Source organism: Eutrigla gurnardus (genome assembly GCF_963514095.1).
Source record: "Eutrigla gurnardus genome assembly, chromosome: 2".
NCBI classification, from domain to species: domain Eukaryota; kingdom Metazoa; phylum Chordata; class Actinopteri; order Perciformes; family Triglidae; genus Eutrigla; species Eutrigla gurnardus.
Window position 1 is genome coordinate 27,811,674 of NC_139916.1, and position 9,616 is coordinate 27,821,289.

Sequence of the window (9,616 nt, forward strand, 5' to 3'; positions counted from 1 at the left end):
AGGACACGTAGCAGGTAACGCAAAGAACACTTCCGGTTGTTCTTGTGGACATCTGTTCACAGTTCACTTTCTGTTGACTGATGGCGTCGGCGTGTGATGCAGATAAATGCTTCGTTTCCTTTCCGACTGAAGTGATGAACATGTAGGGAGAACGCGATGGTCGTCATGAAACGGGGTTTCCTGACCTTCCCTAGATTCAGTCTTCTCCTTCTCTCACACAGACGCTGCAGCGCTATCTTTCTGTTTAATTATTCAGTGCTTTTGTCGTTTGTTTCTTTATTTCTTTGTTTGTTTCACTGTCTATACTTTTAATCATATGTTAAAATGTTTCAACGGAGTAACAACCTTGAAGGTCTGAAATGTGGCCCCGTTTTTGACACCCGGTAGGAGCCACAACCTCCAGCACCTAATGAGTGAAATACAGACCATTCAAGTGTTCATACTGAGAAGTTGATTCACCTCAAATCAAATTATCCGCTGAGTCACAGACATCTCTTTCACAGTGGAAGTCTATGGTGAAAGTCTTTGTGGGTCCAGTGACATCACAGGACGACCAGGAAGTTGTCATTGTTTGGTCAATTCAGAGCCTGGCGGTGTGTCAGCCTCGCGGAAGTGTAACACACTGTAATTCTGCATGCTGTTGCAGCACTGATGAGACTGCAGTGTGTGTGTGGATGTAGATGGTGTGTGTGTGTGTGTGTGTGTGATTGCAGGCCGACTCCCTCAGCTGTTCGTCCAGCGTCACTGAGCTGGCAGAGGCTGTTACACTGCAGCACACCACTGGTGTGTGTGTTTGAATTTTTTGAAGAATGTTGCCATCCATGTAAGCACATTGAGCCATGCAGTGTGGGAGACATGGAGCTGTGTGTGTTTGTGTGTGTGGGCTGCAGTTGCTTTGTTGTCGTGGAGATGGACAGCGGCTGCTTGTGTTGGACTGTTAGCTTAGCATCTCATTTTAGCTGCCGGGTAACCTGTAGCTGTGCTTTCTCCCATACAAGAGGCAAAGCGAGCAAGGAGAGTTTATTTCTATGTGGTCTGAGGTGAAACGCTAATTGGCAGGTAGAGAGAGCGGTTCAAACCTGACCAGGATATATTCTACGTCTCCATGACGCCTGCATGTCATAATGACTTCATCACCTACGTCCCATCGTCTTCACCTACGTCCCATCATCATCACCTAATTCCCATTGTCGTCACCTACGTCCCATCGTCGTCACCTACGTCCCATCATCATCACCTACCTCCCATCGTCGTCAACTACCTCCCATCGTCGTCACCTACGTCCCATCGTCGTCACCTATGTCCCATCGTTGTCACCTACGTCCCATCGTCATCACCTACGTCCCATCGTCGTCACCTACGTCCCATCGTCATCACCTACCTCCCATCGTCGTCAACTACCTCCCATCGTCGTCAACTACCTCCCATCGTCGTCACCTACGTCCCATCGTCGTCACCTACGTCCCATCGTCATCACCTACGTCCCATCGTCGTCACCTACGTCCCATCGTCATCACCTACCTCCCATCGTCGTCAACTACCTCCCATCGTCGTCAACTACGTCCCATCGTCGTCACCTACGTCCCATCGTCGTCAACTACCTCCCATCGTCGTCAACTACCTCCCATCGTCGTCACCTACGTCCCATCGTCGTCACCTACGTCCCATCGTTGTCACCTACGTCCCATCGTCGTCACCTACGTCCCATCGTTGTCACCTACCTCCCATCGTCGTCACCTATGTCCCATCGTCGTCACCTACCTCCCATCGTCGTCACCTACCTCCCATCGTCGTCACCTACCTCCCATCGTCGTCACCTATGTCCCATCGTCGTCACCTACCTCCCATCGTCGTCACCTACCTCCCATCGTCGTCACCTACCTCCCATCGTCGTCACCTATGTCCCATCGTCGTCACCTACCTCCCATCGTCGTCACCTACCTCCCATCGTCGTCACCTACCTCCCATCGTCGTCACCTACCTCCCATCGTCGTCACCTACCTCCCATCGTCGTCACCTACCTCCCATCGTCGTCAACTACCTCCCATCGTCGTCACCTACGTCCCATCGTCGTCACCTACGTCCCATCGTCGTCACCTACGTCCCATCGTTGTCACCTACGTCCCATCGTCGTCAACTACCTCCCATCGTCGTCACCTACCTCCCATCGTCGTCACCTACGTCCCATCGTCGTCACTTACGTCCCATCGTCGTCACCTACGTCCCATCGTCGTCACCTACGTCCCATCATCATCACCTACGTCCCATCGTCATCACCTACGTCCCATCGTCGTCACCTATGTCCCGTCGTCATGTAGGTGGACAGGTAGATGGACATATAGGTGGACAGGTAGGTGGACACTGGACAGGTAGATGGACATATAGATGACAGGTAGATGGACATATAGGTGGACAGGTAGGTGGACACTGGACAGGTAGATGGACATATAGATGACAGGTAGATGGACAGGTAGATGGACATATAGGTGGACAGGTAGGTGGACAGGTAGATGGACATATAGATGGACAGGTAGGTGGACAGGTAGATGGACATATAGGTGGACAGGTAGGTGGACAGGTAGATGGACATATAGATGGACAGGTAGGTGGAGATATAGATGGACAGGTAGATGGACATGTAAATGGAAATGTAGATGGACAGGTAGATGGACATGTAAATGGGCATGTAGATGGACAGGTAGGTGGACATATAGATGGACATATAGGTGGACAGGTAGGTGGACAGGTAGGTGGACATATAGATGGACAGGTAGGTGGACAGGTAGATGGACATATAGGTGGACAGGTAGGTGGACAGGTAGATGGACATATAGATGGACAGGTAGGTGGAGATATAGATGGACAGGTAGATGGACATGTAAATGGAAATGTAGATGGACAGGTAGATGGACATGTAAATGGGCATGTAGATGGACAGGTAGGTGGACATATAGATGGACAGGTAGATGGACATGTAAATGGGCATGTAGATGGACAGGTAGGTGGACATATAGATGGACAGGTAGATGGACATGTAAATGGGCATGTAGATGGACAGGTAGGTGGACATATAGATGGACAGGTAGATGGACATGTAAATGGGCATGTAGATGGACAGGTAGGTGGACATATAGATGGACAGGTAGACTGACGACAGATGTAGTTTATATTCAGACCCACAGCAGTTACGATATGGACGTACAGGATGACAACAGATACACTGGTGACCTGACAGCCAGCTGAATGGACGGATAGAGACGGACCAGAACCAGACAGCCAAAGCATTACCATGGTGACCAGGTGTTTACATCTGCCCCTTGCAGCTTTGGTACTGAGAGCCAGTTTCCATGGCAGCAGCAGTGATCCTCCGATTCATTGAGATGATTCCTCACCTGTGTGAGATGATGCCGTACGGCGTCCTGCTGCTGCTGCTGCACGCATCTGTAGGACATGTTGACTGGAAAACACTGATCTGCATGGAGACGTGCACCGACTATATACGCTGTAAGACGTCTCTCTACAGTGTCAAACCATGAGATGGTGTTCTGAGCTGTGGAAAATACATCAATAACAATATGGTCAATAACATGGTGTGATCCAGCAGAGAGAACTGGGAAGGTAGGGGTCTGGAGGTCTGGAGTCTGAACCTAGGGTCGCAATCTTCTTCTCCTGCTCTTCCTCCTACTTCTTCTTCTTCTCTTCGTTCTCCTACTCCTCCTTCTTCTTCTTCTTCTTCTTCTTCTTCTTCTTCTTCTTCTTCTTCTTCTTCTTCTTCTTCTCTTCGTTCTCCTGCTCCTTCTTCTTCTTCTTCTTCTTCTCTTCGTTCTCCTGCTCCTTCTTCTTCTTCTTCTTCTTCTTCTTCTCCTTCTCCTTCTCCTTCTCCTGCTCTTCCTCCTCCTACTATCCCTCTTCTTCTTCTTCTTCTTCTTCTCTTCGTTCTCCTGCTCCTTCTTCTTCTCCTTCTCCTTCTCCTGCTCTTCCTCCTCCTACTATCCCTCTTCTTCTTCTGCTTCTCCTCCTTTTTCTCCTGCTACTCATTTTACTTCTGCTCCTCCTTCTGATAAGTGAACCGTTTGTCAGACCTTTTACTTTAACAACAACTTACTGACAACTTACTAACAAATTGAATGAATGAAACATGTTTTTCTGAATCTGCTCTTTTGATTTACAGCGTATCCTTGAACAGGAAGTGAAGGCTGTGAAATGTGTAAACAATAAAATCACAGCTAGTTTACTAACCATGTGAAAGCCAGCGGCTACACGGAAGCAGGAGCCCACGGTGTTTGTGTAGGTGTCAGCAGACGCCTGCGATTGGCCTCGGTTGTGGTTGTTGTTGCTATCAGACGTCTGAAGAAGGTTTCAGCTGCCGTGTTCAGAGCCCAACCGTTGGAGGTTCAGACCTCCTGGGTAATGAGTGCTGGCTCCGGTCCACCACCACGTTGCCAGCGCTTGTGTGGCTGACTGGTGCAGAAACATACGGCCGCCGTAGCCTCTGTCACGTCGCATCAACAGACGGTCTGTATATGAAACAGCTTGACAGCCGGCGCTCCGTACCTGATGATGCACCTGCAGGCACACCCGGGTCCTGATTGGCTGGTTTTTACACACAAGACTGTGTTTAATAAAAGCTGCTGTATATTTTGTCCTGGGAAGTTCATGAACTTTAACCTATGAGGTCAAAGGTTGTGACTTCTCCAGGTTCTTCTGTTACAAACTGATTTGTGGTTTTGTGGCCAGAGAATCCCTGCAGCCAATCAGGGACCACATCCTTCACATGGTGGGTGTCATGGTCCTGGATTTGAGATTAATTTGGGTTTCATCGTGTTGAAAATGCAGATTGTGTTTTATTATGTAAGTTATTATGTGTTCATGCTGTAGCTACTTGTTAATGGAGATGAAAACCAGCAGATTCATCTGGAGATGTTTTAGATTAGTCGTGCGATTCCCATTCTGTCCTGTTGAAGTGTTTTTGAGCAAGACACCGTTCCTGTGTGATTTTCATGGCTGAGCTTCCTGAGTTCTCCCTGCAGGGATCCATCAGCAGCACATGATTAACCATTAATTATGCACAGTCTCATTCATACCTGTAGAGGCTAATACTAGGGCTGCTCGATTATGGCAAAAATCATAATCACGATTATTTTGATTGATATTGTAATCACGATTATTAAAGACGATTATTCATTGCTTTGAGAACAAGCATTTATTGAACTTTGAACTCTGGTATTTCTTTTAACACGATAAGTTTGAACTGAAAAACAAGAAAAATGCAAATAAATAAGAGAAAAATATATTATATAAAATGGAAAGGAAAGGAAAGGAATGGTCCTTTCCACTCCCTGTCCTAAATATGTGTATATATAGTGTACTTCTTCTGTGCCATTTAACTTTCTCTATCACTTCAATAACTCACGGCCAAACGTAAATCAGGCTTTCCGATTGGCTGTAAAAGCCGCTATGGGAGCCAATACGAGCGTCCGATGCATAAACGTGACTCTATACGTCACGAGCAAGATGGCGGATGAAAATACTGATCGATATACATAACAAAACGGAGAAATGCGCCTCGGAGACATCTAGTCACATCTTTACGCATTTGTTTTGTCAGAAATAAATCGCTCACATGGACAAGCAGGGTTCCGTTGTTAAGGCCCGTTTCTCTAGTTTAAGAGGAAAAAAACACATTTTTTTTAATGTCCGTAGAACACACCATAAACATTTTAGTCCCGTCCCGTCTCGTTTACGAAAACGAAGCAGACATCTCGTCATAGTTTTTATCATCAAGGATCTATTTTTAGCTCGTCATCGTCTCGTCTTAGTCATAGAAAAATGCTTTTGACGAACATATTTCGTCATAGTTTTTGTTAACGAAATTAACACTGGTGTGTGGACTTCAAATGATTAAATAAATTGGTCGTGTTCCCTTGAGGGGCAGACACGGTCGCGTGACATATCTTGCACAATATCTTTGTTTGTTCCGGGTCAGACGCCTCGAAACCGAAGTGTTTCTACACCACAGAAGTTGCTTTCCCTCTCTTCGCGACCAAAGGCTGCCTTTCTGCCATTTTCTACCATCTTCTTCCCAAACACCTACTGGCAATACGCACCGGCGTGGCTGAAAGCGAAACTTTTCAGGCAGGGGCGGGGCGGAGCGGAGTGCACAGGTGGGGATGGAAGGGTTCGCTACATTTACCATACAAGACACGGCGTGCGGCAGAATGATCGTTTTTTTACGATTATCTTGTTTTCATGATCGAGGGAAGCCAAAATCGTAATCGTAATCGAAATTCAATTAATCGCCCAGCCCTAGCTAATACACTTCTGGTCCTCTTGCTCCGGTTATATTTATAATAGTGACATCACACAGACATGAATTACAGTGTTTACAGACATCACTGACTGTAATATCAATAAATAAATAAATACACAACATATAAAGTCATCAATAATCAGAGATGAGGGATGTGGACAAACAGCGGCTGAATTAAACTCTAAATGTCAACCGCACATCATGAAAATGAGAGATGTAACAAGTCAAAACACAGTAAAGTAACACTGGAAAATAACTACAAAAACAGACCGAATAGATGGCTCACCTGGTAGTGCTGACTGAGTGTACTGCCGTGTCACAGGTTTGATTCCAAAATTAAAATAAAAAAACAGCTATTTTTATTGAAATCAGTGACTTTATGCTTTAAATATGTACATATTTCAAATACATTTACTTTTGAAATGGTTTTACCCCCTTTTATCCAATACCAGTCGTCAAGGCTAAGAAGCACTTTTGCATTTGAAAGTGTATTAAATATTTATTTTATTATACAATACACTTGAATGTGTCTGAATGTAAAAAAAAAAAAAACTTACCATATGAGCAAAATAAAGAAATATTTGTTTTTATATATTAAAACAATGTGTACCGAAACAGAACCGTAACCTAAGAAACGAGGTATGTATTGTTGCATCGCTAGTATTCAAAGAGTGACTACATTTTGAAATGTTCACTGGACATAGAGACATGCGACGATATGAAACTTTCCTGGGCAAAATAATTTAGATTATTTTATAACATACTGGAAATGTGAGTCAATCTCAGCATCTCAGCGGGAGGCGTCTACACGTCCACACAGCTCTTCCCTTTCAGACATTTAGTCTCAGTGGCTGTAACGGAGTGATTTTACTGATCCACCTCTGCAATCTGTGTCCTTTGTAGCTGCAGCGACTCAAGTCTACAGAATTGATAAAAAGCTTAATTCAACCTTACTGGAAGCTCACTTCTCGTCTACGTGACATCAAGGCTCCAGTGCTTATTGAAGTATCTGCATTTTTGATGTAAATGACCAGTTATTTTACCCACATGCTTCACCTCGAGGTCCACCTACTAGTCATGAATATTTATAGTTGAGTATTTATGCAGACACCAGAGAAGTCTAATACTTCTTAAGCTGCTTCCCACAGAATATCTCTAAATATCAGCTGGATGTGAAGAATCTGACCGAGACGCGGCGGTAGAAAGGCGTTGCCAGTTAAAGCTTTGTTTTCCTGTGTACGACACACCTGGCCTGCACTCCTACACATTTTTCCATGATTTTTAGACACATAAGTTAAAATGTTTTTGACTAAAAGTAATGTGTGTTAATTTGCATCACTCTGAGTTCATAACACCACCCAGAGGTGCTCGCTGGATTTTATTGAGTCGGCTGGAAATAAATAATTTAGCTGTGATTTTATAGCAATAAACAGATAAAGAGGTTACTGAAATAACTTTATAATGAAGGTGATCGGCCATTTGCAGCATTTTCGCCTCATGGAAATGTCACCTCGTGTTTGGAGTGAACACACCTGAATGCTCAGCTGTGTATGATTTAACATGGTTCAGGCAGTGTGATCGATGCTGATGTAACAACTGGCCTCAAAACGGTGTGACACGGTTCGTGTCTGAGGTGGGTTTGGGCGGTGGGGGGGGGCTCGTGGGCTGAGTGGATAGATGGTGGCGGCAGACTGGCGGTTGAATGAAATGACCAACCGCCATCAGCGACACAGCTGGACACACAGCTGGACACACAGCTGGACACTCATACACATGCTTTGTGGCGCTGAGTACACTGCGGCGAGCTCCGTGGCGCCGGAATGGTGTGTGAAACTGTGAAACTGGGCTCGGAGTTCGCCACAGTGTCGCTCTCAGAGCCAATTAAAGAGCAGGCTTGATCGCAGACAAACGAGTATTGCAAACGTTTCAATTCAGCATAGATGAGTCACCTGATCGGCTCTTCTCATCAGTCACCCATCAGAACGATTTACAACGAACCAGCTGGTCGGTGGCTGCACCTGTAACCTGATCAACACGTGGCAATAGACTTCAGCCAACAGAAAATAAAATAAGGCATTTACAAAACATTACTGGTTGGATATAATAGTGGAAATGCGGCAGCAAAGCTCATAGTCAGTGGAGTGCCGGAGTAAAAGCAAAGTGTCACGTCAATTTGGAAAAAACATTTTCAAAAATGAACCCAAACTGACATTCTTCGATAAACTACAAGCTTTTTAAGGCAACGTTGAGTTTCCATCTGTCTGAGCTCAGCTGACTGTTTCACTATAGAGACGCCCTCTGCTGGTCACTACATCACATCACATGACATACAGCATCATAGTGTATGACTGTATTGAACTGTCAGGATTTCTAAATACGCTGGTATACTGTTATACTGTAACAACAACATTTACTATATTAAATACTGACTCTTTAGTAGTACGCAGGAAGTGATGGGATTTTGGATGCTGAGTAGGTGGGCCGTGATATCTATTCTCATCTTGACTGGATTCACTCAGTCACATGGTATCAGCAGTGATGGAGACGAGGACATGCTGACTCATCATGGTTAATAGTGTAAGTTCTCTGATTCAGCTGTTTGGGTTAAAGATGTGACGTCCTGGGATGGTGAAGAATCTCCTCCATGTTGAACACAAGCTCACAGTGATGTTTATATCCGTTTGAGTCTAAGTAGACGAGCTGCAACACAACATTAATGTCCTAGTTCAGCATCCATCCTTTAGAACAGGGGTTCCCAAACTTCTCAGCTTGCGACCCCCAAAATAATGGTGCCAGAGATCCGCGACCCCCAACATCCCTGGAGGTGTCACACAGGACACACGCACTGATAGGTGTATCCAAACAACACACGACAACACAAGAGAACAGAACAGCCTGACAACCATATGATTTTACATAAACAATAATATATAGAATATCTCAGTCAAAGTGAACATTGTTTCTGTCATGGGCAAATTTAATTTTGACACAATACTTTGATTTCCATGTTACCAGAAGAAGGTCTCAGTCAAAGTAATGAAAATGATCTTGCGACCCCACGGGGGGTCCCGACCCCCACTTTGAGAACCCCTGCTTTAGATGACATGACCTTCCAGGTCTCTGGAATGAGATGCTCTGGTCTACAGAGGATTTCCTATTGGTGTCGCCAGCTGTTCCCACCCCTGCCTTTTACCATGTCGCCTAGCAACCAGCGGTGGTTGACAAGAAACACAATACTTGGATTAAACGTGTATCTTGCTGCATCTCATGTTCTGTCATCTATTATTCATATTACTTTTCCTGAGG

General features: G+C 45.2%; 1 protein-coding gene across 6 annotated transcripts in view; it reads left to right on the forward strand.

Moving 5' to 3' along the window:
* chd6 (chromodomain helicase DNA binding protein 6) overlaps nucleotides 1-9,616 on the forward strand; it is a 98,681-nt gene that overhangs the window by 35,997 nt on the left and 53,068 nt on the right. The window lies entirely within an intron of this gene.